The sequence below is a fragment of the Pleurodeles waltl genome, chromosome 6 (assembly GCF_031143425.1).
Source record: "Pleurodeles waltl isolate 20211129_DDA chromosome 6, aPleWal1.hap1.20221129, whole genome shotgun sequence".
NCBI lineage: Eukaryota > Metazoa > Chordata > Amphibia > Caudata > Salamandridae > Pleurodeles > Pleurodeles waltl.
Window position 1 is genome coordinate 164526198 of NC_090445.1, and position 13868 is coordinate 164540065.

Here is a 13868-nt window from a genome sequence, read left to right on the forward strand (position 1 = left end):
GCAAAGTCTGCTCGGACCCGAAAGTGCTGACCGGATCGACGGATCGCTCTCCTGTGGAGAGAAGAAATGACACGCACCAACCCGACGAAAGGAGAAACGACGCAAGGTCTCACTCGTGAGTGAAATCGACGCATCGCAAGCCCTTTTTGATGCACACTCGCCCGTGCGGGTTATTTCTGACGCGCCCAAGGTACATTTTGACCCTAACAGTGTTCGTGTGTGTTTAAAATTACATGAAGACTCTTTTTGCATTTTTAGTAATAACTTGACTGGTGTATTGTGGATTTTTTTCGTTTTGGTCTGTTTTGTTTAGATCAATATTTCCTATTTTTCTAAACCTGTGTTGTGTCATTTTGTAGTGTTTTCATTAAGTTACTGTGTGTGTTAGTACAAATACTTTACACCTAGCACTCTGAAGTTAAGCCTACTTCTCGTGCCAAGCTACCGAGGGGGTAAGCAGGGGCAGTGGCGTAGCGTGGGGGTGCAGGGGGGGGGCGGCCGCACCGGGCGCAACATCTGGGGGGTGCGCGCTCGCACTCGCGAGTGCTAAAATCCACGGGTTAGGGGGTGCAAATTACTTGCCTTGCCCCGGGTGCTGACAACCCACGCTACGCCACTGAGCAGGGGTTAACTGAGGGTGATTCTCTTTTACCCTGACTAGAGTGAGGGTCCTTGCTTGGACAGGGGGGTAACCTGACTGCCAACCAAAGACCCAATTTCTAACAAGGAGGATGATATCTCTGTATTTTTTTTGTGTGTTTATTGGCATTTTCATAAACCACAAATACAATGCAATTAAGTACAGCAGAGAATTGTAACACAAAGAAGCATCCACAGATTCCCTTAATATAAAAAAATTACATAATACAAAAAATAAAGTTGTATAAAGTCATGACCTATAATATTCTACAGAACAACATTGTTACACATCAACAAGTCAGTGCATTTAATGGGTGTCTATGGGAGTGTGGGATCTTCTTGAGTATTCCCTATACTCGCCACCCTTGTGAGAGAAGACCAGTTCTCTCATATATAATGCAGCAGGACAATAAAAATCGCAAGCTAGCTCGTCCCATCAGAGGATGGGCACTACTGAAGAACAACATAACCTGTCCAACCAATCGTCTTGAGGGAGCCACTGCACGCAGCCATAGGTAAATGCAAACTCAATGGGAAGAGATCGATGGGGGGGGCGAGGAAGACCCCAGACCCATGGACAATAGGAATCCAATGAACAGGAGCTCATTCTTAGGCTGGCAATATACAGAGGGTGGGACGAAACCTCAAGTGGCCTGTAAATGGGGGAGAAGATTTGAAGAGTGGGGGAGGGGAAAGAAAAAGAGAGCAAAGGGCGACGGGGGCTGTACTCAGGGTAAATAGGAACTGGCCATGCCACTCCCTCGAAGCTCCTTCTCTAAGCCCTTCTCTGTATGCTGTCATTCGCAACTGCCAGTTCCCTCTTCCATATCGTGTTCCTCCCCACTAGTGGGGTTCTCCCAATTTTCCAAAACTTCAGATCACAAACCTGCTATGGGCTGTCTGTACACTCCCCGAGCCTCCTCCCATGCTTCCGCCTCTGCCACCGCCCCCATGGAAACATCTCTGGCCCACACCACATTTGCGGGTCCTCCTAAGACTTCCAAGCCATTGCAATCCTACACTGAGCCAGCACGAGGCCCAGGGCCAGAAATCTGCTATTCACTTTCGTACTCTTGGGACGAGGGAACCTCTCCAGTAGGCACTCTTCCCAAGAAAACACCAGTGTTGGGCCACACAACCTGGGCAACCTCTAGGTTCCCCACCGTATATGGACCAGAGTTGTCACAGCAGAAGGTAAGTCATGTATGCATAATAGAACTGGGTATGTTTCAAAACATATTGCGGGACACTTTATGTGGGTATTCTAGAATATGAGAACACTCCGTGTCTGTGAACTCTCCATCCATCACTTCCTCCCAACTTCCCTTGAGTGTAGCCAGGGGGTACCGCACCATCTCACTATGGTCCCTATAAAGCTAGGGCACCAAATGTCGGGCAGACCCCATCGTAACCAAAAGCTGAAGAACACCATGCATTGTGGGCTCGTCTTCTCCTTTACTTCAGAGGTCTTAGAACGTTCACAATATAGCCTCATAAGTCAGGAACTGGTCCAGCTGTAGGTCATAATGCTCAGTCAGCTCTCCAAAAGGCATCAAGACTCCTAGTTAATGACAGTCTCACCACATCTCTGGTGATCCAGTCGCATAGCTGCGCAGCGGACAAGTGTAATAGTCGGTCACCATGCGGGAGACCAACCAGGGATAGTGCGGGGGTATAAGGCCCATCTACTGGTGCAGCGGATGCACTACCTCTGGCAATGTAGTGCCAAGAAAGTACTTGGCCTCCTATCCTTAACAGTTGGCTGGATTAATTGGACCTACAGAGACCTCTGAATAAGTTTGTTGCATATACGACCAGGCTCCTCCTGATTTGCCCCATCCATTCAGTGGACCACCCACTGAAGCTGACCCACCAGAAAGTATAGTTCAAAGTCCGGTACCTCCAGGTTGCCCACACTTGTTGGGTGCCTGAGGGTTTACAGAGACACTCTGTGGCAACACCCAACCCATACCAACTCCTGGAGCAGTGATCCAGTTGTCTGAACCAAGCCCCTGGCACCCCAACGGGGAGGTTCGTGAAATAGTCAGCCTCTGGTGCATCATCATTTTAGATATGGCTATTCGTGCCTTGATCGGGAGTTTCAATGACTTCCAGAAGGGGACACAAGTCCTCAAAGCCCCTCCAAGATTACTCTCCCGAAGATCCTCCAGATGGTGGTCAATCTGGATTCCCAGATATTTCAATATTTGCGATGTCCACTCTACGCCTATCGGGACCTCTGCAGACTGCACACAGTCTGGAGCAACTGGATAAAGACACGTTTTCCCTCGGTTGACCTTCAGGCGGAGAGGGCACCAAACTTCCCCAGGAGTTGCATCCTATGTCCAGCATCAGAGATCCCCGTCCATTGCAAATGGGGGGGTTGCATCTGCCCTTGGGCTTGTGGATACCTGGTATAATAAACAAAACATTACTCCTTTTATTCTAATGCTCATTTTCATGGCTCATTTTCAGTTCACACATTTAGGAACTGCCACAGGCTGGATAGATGGAGATTAAAGACTTGGGAGCTCAAAATAGGGTGATAATGGCTCATTAGACTCAGGCTACAGGCCCATACTTCATGGACAATCTTGGTCAGTTAGTTCTCTGTCAGTTTTGTTCAGAACTCTGAAGCCCATATGGGCCTACTCCACACTATATAAACCTGTAATAAATAAAGCACATAAAACTTAAAAATAAAGTGCATATACCCTATGACACTTGTGATAAGGCGAACGTGATATCCATCATGTTTGTGATGGAGTAATCCATCTGCCAAATTGTAAATCAGGCCCTTAGGCTTTTTTTAATCTGATGAAAAAGTACCCTGTCTGTCACTGCAAACGCATGAGTGAAATGAAGCTAGGAATTAGGAATGCGCTAGTAGTAGAGGATTTTCATCTATAAATGAAAGAAGATTTATAAGTATACTTTAGTTATGTGGTGGTACTTTCATATGACAGCTTGCTGCTGCTAGCCCACATTTAAGCTAGTACCTGTAAAACTAAAGTTTTTCTCCAATCCATATAATCTCAGATCCATCTAAGCGATTTTCATTAATGCCATCTTCCACTACCATCTCAACCTCCCGCTAAGTGGCATGGGCAGACCTGGCCCTATTGTGCCACTCAAGGAATGACAATTTTAGAGCATCACCAACCCAAACAGTAGGAGGCCTCTTACTAAGGGTGGGCAAAGATGCAAAAACATTTTTACAGATTGTTTTATAAGGTATATGGGCAAATTTCTAAACTTTTAAAACATTTTTATTTTGCCAAACCCATAAGAAAATTGGGGGTTCTTCAAAATGTATGTTGCCAAGATGCTCATTTAACACTAACACAATGGTTAAGCTTCACAGAAAATGGTCAGTGCTCCTATCCTCTGCAATGCTGTTTTACATTAAAAGCGCATCGAGTGGAATATGTGAAGAGAAGAATTCTTCAGGTCATTTCCATTCTGCAAAGAAAAACTCTACAAAAGTTAAACTTGAAAAGAAAAATTCAGCATACATTCATCCAGTTTGGCTGGGTTTGATTAGAGTGACAATGAAGTTCCTAAAGGCCTCATTGTGGAGCAGTATCTGCAGAGGGAAGATTGGTCTGGGGAACTTCAAGTGGTCAGGTATTTATGGACCCGGTAATCTCAGATTTGGAAACAGCAGACCAAGTTTTACCAGAAGCAGATCCGCACCGGATGAAACCCTGGAGGACTTCAAGGAGGGACTGCAGGCAAATTTGCACCCCGGCCCCCAACAACATCCTTCGTGCACCCGAGGGGGTGCAGATACTGTTCATCCAAAAATGACACTGCCTCGATGTACCCTCAGTACTTCCCTCTGCTCCCCACACCCTGCCCCCAGCCCACATCACGGCCTCTGCTGCCATTTAATGCCAGCAGTAAAGGGTCTGTTGATATTTGAATGGTATCAGGAATGCAAGGTGGAAAAGGACCCAGGATTCCCTGGTCCACCTGTTATTCCCCATTTTGTGGCCAATGACATCTAATGCTTGATATTTAGCGGAGGGACATGAGTCAGAATCAGAGAAACCTCAAAATAAGCACATAAAATCAAAAAGCGGTGAAAATTATCGTGCTTTGTAGAGAAAAACGTTACACGAGTGTAGATGAAAGTGAACTAGGAAACTTGGCAAACTTTGTAAAAGAGGAATATTTAGAACTTAAGCTTATCCAGATTTCCTGCCAAAAGACCCATCTCTCGTACCATAAACTGAAGCAGCCACCGTCCATTATTCGTGCATTTTCTTCTCCCCGTCCTCAACTGCCTCGCTCTGACAAATTCTCAGAACTAAGGTTTTGCTGTGGGACCTACACATGAAGAGGATGTTAATCAGTGTCTTGGTGGAGAACGTCCTTTAAGATAAATGGTATTTTTCTCAGTTTCAAGGAGAGAAACAGATGTCTTTATAAAGTAACAATGAGTAACTGTTGTGCTTTTTCTTTTATTCTTTAAACCTGACTGCTTTATACCTTAAACCTAACTGCTGTCAGTTCTTGAGACCTAGATGGAAAGGAATGATGGTGTTTACGTCTGTTCGGTGCTCTGTAGCTGTCTCAGTGCAAATAAAACACTCCTCTCAAATGCTTCATCGAGTGACATAAGGGAAGGATGCCTGACCTCAGGCTTCACACTTATAAATCATCTAACTCAAGTTACAGGATCTTTTTTTTCAAACAAGACATTGCTTGAACCCCTCTCTGTGACACATTTCCTCTTCTGTTACACCTTCCTCAAAAGAACTCACCTTCGCCGCCAAGGCAGTGTTACTGGAAGCTACAGGCAATGATAAATGTTTTCCAAAACATGCAAAATTTGGAAAGGATAAGCTTACCTGTTACTGTTCACACAGGTGGCCCTAGAAAGATTCCTAAAGACCCTAAGGATATCTTGCCTTGGAAACTATTGTTATGGATGATACATTGGGCCAGATGTACGAAGCCTTTTACCAGTCATAAACGGCCTATTTTGCCAGTGGTAACCTATTACTGACTCGTAAAATAGGGTTTGCAACTCGCTATTAGGAAGGGGCATGCCAAGGGCATCCCTTCCTAATAGTGAGTCGCACTGGTATGTAGTAGGAATGTTTTGCGACTGGGAAAGCGGTCGCAAAACAGTCACAGTTATCACGAACTTCAAGTTGGTGGTAAGCTATTTGGAATCAGGAAGGGGTCCCCAAGGGACCCCTACCCCTATGCGAATGGAGGTGCAAACATTTTAAAGAGCAGGCAGTGGTCCCACGGACAACTACCTACTCATCAAAAATCAAAAGAAAACTTTTAATTATTCTTTTTGTAATGCATCCCATTTTCCAACCCTGAAGGCTAGGTGGAAAGTACCTGTGTTTGAGGGCATCTCTGCACTAGCAGAGGTGCCCCCACGTCATCTAGGACCGTTTTCCCAGAATTTGTAAGCGCGGGGACGACATTTTACATGTGCACTGGACATAGGTCAATACCTATGTCCAGCTTCACAATGGTAACTCTGAATATGGCCATGTAAGGTGTCTAACATCTTGTAATTATATCCCAATGCTGATTCTAATATTGGTTGTATAATTCCATGCACTCTGGGGGCTCCACAGTGAACCCCCAGTACTGCCATACCAGCCTTCTGAGGTATTCCAGACAGCCTCAGCTGCTGCCACCTCACAGACAGGTTTCTGCCCCCCTGTTGCTCAAGCAGCTCGAGCCCAGGAAGGCAGAACAAAGCATTTCCTTTGGGAGAGAGGTGAAACACCCTCTCCCTTTGGAAATAGGTGTTACAGGGATGGGAGGGGTAGCCTCCCAGAGCCTCTAGAAATGCTTTGAAGGGCACAGATGGTTCCCTCCTTGCATAATCCAGTCTACACTGGTTCAGGGACACCCAGTCCCTGCTCTGGCGCGAAACTGGACTAAGGAAAGGGGAGTGACCACTCCCCTGTCCATCACTACCCCAGCTGTGGTGCCTAGAGCTCCTCCAGAGTGTCCCTGGGTTTTGCCATCTTGGATTCCAAGGTGGTGGGGCACTCTGGGAGCATCTGAGTGGTCAGTGCCAGCAGGTGACATCAGAGCCCTCCCCTGATAGGTGCTTACCTGTGTAGCTGACCAATCCCCCTTTCAGGGCCATTTAGGGTCTCTCCTCTGGGTGTTTCCTCAGATTCGGATTGCAAGACTCCAGCAGGAATCCTCTGCATCCTTTACTTCACCTTCTAACAATGAAACTGCATCTGGACCCTCCAGGAACTCTATAGACTGCAACAAAGAAGCAAAGATGACTTCTGCAACATTGTAACTTCAGCTCCTGCCAGCAACTGCAACTGTTTCCATGTCATCCGAGGACTGCCTGTCATCAAAAGAATGAAGTACTCTCCCTTCGAGTGAATGAGTCACTTCCCTGCTTCAGCAGGCACCCCTCTGCAGCGACGACCGGTGGCATGGGTCCCCTCTCCTGAAGAAGAGCGTGGATCCAGTATCACAGGTGGTGGACTGAAGTGGTCCTGACAGTCCTGAAATCCTACTGTCCAACTTTGGTGGAAGTAAGAGCTTGCCTCCCCACGCAAGACAGTACCCCTTTGCCCCGCATGTTTTCCAGTTGCCAGGGCTTGTTGGCATCCTTCTATGAAGTTCTTCATGTACAGTGCAGCTCCAGCTCCCAGCATTCCTTCCTGCAATGCACAGCCTCCTGCGTGGTTTTCCAGCGGCGTGGGAATTCTTTGTGTAGTGCTGCGTGGGACTCCTTTTGCACCTTCTTTCTCCCCATGCTGTGGGACTCCTGTGCATGCTACCTGGTCTTCTGAGGGCTCTCGGAGTTGCTGAGAGACCCCTCTGTTTCCCCCTCCTGGGTAGAGGCCATTAGGTCCCTCCTGGTCCAGGGCAGTGGCATTTTCCGCTTACCGCGGGCTTTGCGTGTGCCAAGGCTTGTTGGCAGAATCCAGTGATGCAAACCAGACTGCAATAATCTATCCGGCATGGGACATCATTTGCACCAACCAGGAACCCGCATCCATCTTTTTGGATGCAGTACTGACTGTTCTTCTTCACCGGTCTTTCTTCTTTTGCACCTTCATCCGGGTTAGCAGGGGCTCCTGTTCTCCCTGGACTCTCCAGTGCTTCTTGGACTTGGTCCCCTTCTTCCACAGGTCTCCAGGTCCAGGAATCCATCGTTGGTGTCTTGCAGTCTCTTCTGGTTCTTGCAAAATCTTCTATCACGTGTTCTTGTGTGTTCTAGGAAACTTACTGTGATTTTCTCCTGCTTTCCTGGGCTCTGGGATGGGTTCTATTACTTACCTTTGGTGTTTTCTTAAACTCCCAGTGCCCCTCTACACAACCCACTTGCCTAGGTGGGATACCAACTTTCGCATTCCACTATTTTAGTATACGGTTTGTGTTCCCCATAGGCCATTTCTATCTATTGTGAGTTTCACTAGTTGCACTGTTTTCTAACTGTTTTTACAGCTATTACTGTATTCTCGAGGATATACTGTGTATATTACTTATCTCCTAAAGGATTATATAGTCTCTAAGGTATTTTTGGCATTTGTGTCACCAAAATAAAGTCCCTTTATTTTTGTAACACTGAGTATTTTCTTTCATTTGTGTAAGAATGGTGTGACTATAGTGGTATTGCCTGATCTTTGCATGACTCCTAGTTAGGCCCTGACTGCTCACCCAAACTACCCCTAGAGAGCCTGGCTTCTAGACACTGACTACATTTCACTAATAAGGGATAACTGGACCTGGTATAAGGTGTAAGCACCTCTGGTACCCAATACAAACCAGGCCAGCCTCCTACAGCAGCAGATGATGGATTATGTGACAAATGCAGCAAATTGATAAATATGCAAAACAAATATGTTGCAGCCGCACAATAACATAATTTCAGAGGCCCTGGGTATGGGCCACCGTTTCCGGTAGCCACCTTGCTGCTGACCGTAGGAAGCGCCAAGCACAAAAATGCCCCCAGAAGAAGCCCCAAGGCAAAAACCTCCAAAATGATGGTGAGGCTCTGTTAGGTTGTTTAATGCATGTTTATATTTGTATTAGTAGAGAGAGGGGATAAAATGTTTTTGGGAACTGTGATGTAACAACAATGTTGAGGGAGACAGTTGTAGGTAGCTGAAGAGACTGCAGGAGCTAGTCTATGTGGTTGGCCTGTGATATGTGAATCTTAATAAAGAAGTTACTTACTTGAGCAGTATCAACTTATTTTCTGGCTCCTGGTGGATGAACCCTAGTTTCCAGAAGCCGGTTAATGACTGGGTAGACAGAAACACTTCAGGACTAGGTGCAACAACAGGAGACAACGAGAAAGCTAGAGAAAGAATGAAGAATGCAGAACTGCTTCAAGCTAGTTAGGACCAGGAATGAAGAAAGACAATGAACAAAACTCAAAGCGTTGCAATCCAATAAGTGTTTGAAAACTCCTCCCTCAAATAGACCTGGGACAGGAGGAGGAAATAGAATCAGGGAATTTCTTCATCATAGATTGGGAAGAAACTCTAACCAAGATTGTCTCTGCCATTTCGAATTGAGAATCTACATTTCCTTCCCAGAATCCTCACAGAGGAACTCTGAGAAGGAGATGACCCATCACGGCCTGAAAGGACCGACGCCTCCCACCCTAGTGGATCGGACGCAAACAGGTAAAAGGGCTGGCGAGAAAGTACATGCCTGCTGGCACCGCCAGGAAGGTCTTGCTGTTCACGCAGCAAAGAAGGCCGCATGTCTAGGGTGACCAGATTGTGAGGCGCAAAAACTGGGACAGGTCAGACATAAAAGAAGGACTAAAGACTTTACACTCACTTTTATATCTGGCATGTCCCTTTTTTTGCGTAGCTTTGTGAATGTGTGCCTATACATGTGTGTGTTTATATATATATATATATATATATATATATATATATATATATATATATATATATACATACATACACACACACACACACACATATTTACAAGACTACACATATAAAATTAGCTATGGCTTGACCTCCCACCTTGCACCCTCAACCCGCCCCCACCCACCTCTCTCTGCTCCCCACGCGTCTATCTGCTGGGAGCAGACAGGGGACTGTGTTGCCTGACAGTAATAGATAAATTACTTTAATTATTTCATACATTGTAGACGTCTGTTAAAGGAGAGCATACCATTAATTTATGCTTCCCTAGATAATCTGACCTTTGTCCCAAAAACCGGGACATTTGTTTAAAATTAAGAGAAGCGTCGGGACACCGGGACCGTCCTCTAAAAACCGGGACTGTCCGGGGAAATCCGGGACGTCTGGTCACCCTACGCATATCCCACTCGCCTGAGACTGGCAGGCGGGACAGGAACAGTGCAACAACAGAGAGGAAGGGGAAAAACTTCTGCCTGCATTGAAGAAGAAAAACAGATTCACTCTGCCTGCATTTCTAGCAAGAGTGAAGTTAGAGAAGCTGCTAGGTACTGGAGCAAGGCTGGTGGAGGAACTACAGACACAAAAGACCTGGCACCTCCGTGCTGAAAAGTCCCAACCTGCACCACTGGCCCACCCATCCCACCCTGGCCTATGAAGAGTGTCTACAAACCTCTGACCTGTCCCCCCTCCATCCACCCTCGCAGTGCACCCATCAGCACCACCGACTCGAACACTCAAAAACCAGCCACTGGCACATACCAACACAAGGCAGCTGCTGTTTCCGAACAGCATTAATATGTTTGTGTTGCCATCCCCGTCCACCCCTGGCAGTGGCAACTGCACTGGGGAGGCTGAGATGCCAATGAAAAGCCTCTTGGGTTGCAGTTGGTGGCGTGTGTGGCCCTTGTAAGCTTCCTGTGTTGCTTCCCTGCCCCGCCTGGTCTCTTTCCTCCCTCAACCCCCCTCGCTCAGATGGTATCAGTTTCTTTTTGAGTGGCAGGAATAGGAGGGCATGAGCTGTGCTGGTGTTCGGGGAGATGGGGAGATGGTGGTGCATGGGATGCAGAGTTCAGTAAACGCATGATGGTCTGCTTGTTTGTTTGCAAGTATATTTCATGAATCTAGCACCCTCTACATTTAAAATCGGAAAATAAATAACATTGACAGAGCTGTCATTATCTGCATACGAGATACCTAAATTCCTAGAATGTCTAACTATGCCATGAGGTGGTCTGATGCTGCATATACATAGAACCCAAAATGCATCTTTCTTTGTCGATATGTTTATCTAGGGGTTGAATACTTGTAGTCATATACTGAAATGTGGCAATGAATTTAAAGTTTTTTAGGGATACATCTTATGTCAAAATAACTTTAGCAGATAGAAGTATTGAAACAAATCGTTTCAGGCAACTTTGTAACAAGCAGAGAGATACCCTTGAGTGCAGGGAGAATTCTGCTGGCCATCTTGATTTGATTATTCTGGTACAGCACATTGGGCTATATGTACGAACACATTTTCCCATTGACACAAAAACCCTTTGCTACATCTGGCCCATTGTTATTTACTTTATGGTGTAGCACACATTGACTTTGTAATACTGTTTGGCTTCAAGCATGCACACCGTGGCACCAGTGCACATATTCAGTAACTGCAAACTGCCAATCCTTTGGTACATCAGGCACAAGGCTGGTAGGCCAGGCATAAACCTTGGTAAAACGTACTTTAAGGTGCTTCTTAAGATATCAATCTATCAAACCTCTTTGGTATGTGTTGCCTTTGTGCTGCACCTATAACGATAATTTCAAAATCAGGCAATGCATGACAGGTTTGGGTAAAAAAAAGCTATCAGAGGACTTGGCAGAGCTTCAGACCCTGTTCCCATGACCCACAGCGAATGAACGAAAACTGTGTACAGATGGTTAGGGTGGGACTGGAGCATGGCGCGGTTGAAAATTTACTGAAAAAACTTTTTTAAAGGAAAGTTATGGGTACGTAAGGAATTGTTAAAGGAAACACTGTATTTTTTCTGGGGGGTTTTCGGATTTATGGATCAAACCTGTAGTGCTTTGCCTAAGTCTGTCAGGAGACTCCCCTCTTCGCCCACGTTCGCAAACAGTTGCAGGTTAAAGCCTGCCAGTTTACCTGACACTTTTTATAAACTTCCAAAGAAGACTTTTTGGGCCTGGATCTTACCTCATGGAGCTGGGGAATTGTGGTTGACACCTCATCCTCCATCAGAGATCTCTGATCTCAGATCCATGGAGTTCTCTCACAAAGCAATCCAGGTCCTCAACTTCAGATCACTCTAAATCTAAATTAGGTATTAGTGGTGACGAGCAAAAGACCAGGTAGTCTTATCACCTTTCGCCATGGGCTTCACTTTCTGCTCCCACCAAAGTCCCTCATCCTTTTTGCTGAGCTATGATAATGACATGTATGCCTAAGTACTACATCATATAAACGGTGCTTTGTATTCCAAAAACGTGGCTTGAATTTTTAAGGGCAAACAGTGTATGTTCTCAGTGCTTAATTTGTAAATAAAAACGGCCTGTGCCGAAAGCCTTCCTCTTTAAGACACGGCTGCTGCAATTAAATGTGTGAACAGGGAATACAGAGGCGGCATAATCCTGAAGCCATCTCGGGCCCCTTGAATCCATATAAAGCCACTCCCTGCCCCTTCAACTCACTCTGCAGCTTTCTACTTTCTCCCTTTGTGACGCTTTTTCGTTTTTCTCTTCCTCTGCCTTCCCCATATGGGTCTTTTGCTCGCAGCAAACGCTCGAGGCAGAAGAATAAGCGCCGGCCCTCAAAAATAAGTGCTGATGCTCAGCACCGGAAATAACAAGCACAAATTAACTACAGCAGGAGGAGGGTATGATGAATGACAGCAATGTAAATCGACCAGGTCCCTCTCAATATCTCCTGCCTTCTGATGTCTAGAATTGTGTTTTGTTTCCCAGAGATAGGGTGACCACCCGCTGTAAATTTCACAGACTGTCCGTAATTTCGCCCTGCCGTCCGTTGTCCGTGATGAAAGGCTTAACGGACAGCATTTGTCCATAATTTTAGCCTTTCACCAAAAGGACAACGAACGGCAGGGCGAGATTAGGGGCAGATGAGTTTCCCCCAGCTAGATTGAACGGCAGGGAGTCTCCTGTGCTCTGAGGGAGGGAGGGGCAGACAGATAAGAAAATGCCTTCTTGCCAGGGTGTCTCCTTCCCTACAGAAATGCAAATATGCACAACTGATAAATCAGCAAATGCAAAGGGGCTTGAAAACATTCATTGACTTTACTCAAATAAGTCACTTGAAGCTTTCTGAGGGCAAAGATATTTTCTTTTAGAGAGGTACTGTAAGGGTGTTTCAAGGTGAGATGTGGAGTGTGTGGTTTTAATAGAGTGTTCCAAAAAATGTTAGTACTAGGTACAGACTGTACATTATTCAAATCTGTATTTGAAAAGCACTTTTTCTTACTTAGCCTAAATGTATTTGCGCATTTTGTAGCAGCCTATATAATGATGTAATTGTTACAAATGCATGTTTAGAATAAGGACTACACATTCCCAGCTCTTTCAGGGACCTCGGCAGTGCTTAATTTGTGCTTGTTTTTTCCGGTGCTGAGCACCGGCACTTATTTTTGAGGGCCGGGGCTTACTCTTCTGCCTCAAGCATTTTCTGTGAGCAAAAGACACATATGGGGAAGACAGAGGAAGAGAAAAACGAAAAAGCGTCACAAAGAAAGAAAGTAGAAAGCTGCAAGAGTAAGCTGAAGGGGCAGGGAGTGGCTTTATATGGATTGAAGAGGCCCGAGATGGCTTCAGGATTACGGCACCTCAGTATTCTGTTTTCACATATTTAATTGCAGCAGCTGCATGCTTAAGGGGAGGGCTTTGGGCACCGGCACCTTTTTATTTACAAATTAAGCACTGGACCTCGGTACCTCATAGTACTATAAATGTTGGCAAAGCCAATAGGTCTCGTCTACGCAAGAGTTATTGATTTGCCAATGTGTTTTAGCCATGTTATACACCAGAGTGGCTGCTGTTCAGCATGACTAAAAGTTAGTGGCATTGTTGTGAAGAGTGGAGTAGAGTGGCATAGGAGCAGTGGCGTAGAGCACAGTGGTGCAGAGTATAGTGCAGTTGTTTAGAGTGCATTGGCGTAGAGTGCAGTGGCATGAGGCAGAGTAGAGTATCATAGAGTACAGTTCAATAGAATGGCATACAATAGAGTGGCAGAGAGTGCAGTAGTGTAGAGTGGTGCAGTGGCATAGAGTGCAGAGTAGACTAGCGTGGCAGAGAGTGCAGTGGTGTAAAGTGGAGTAG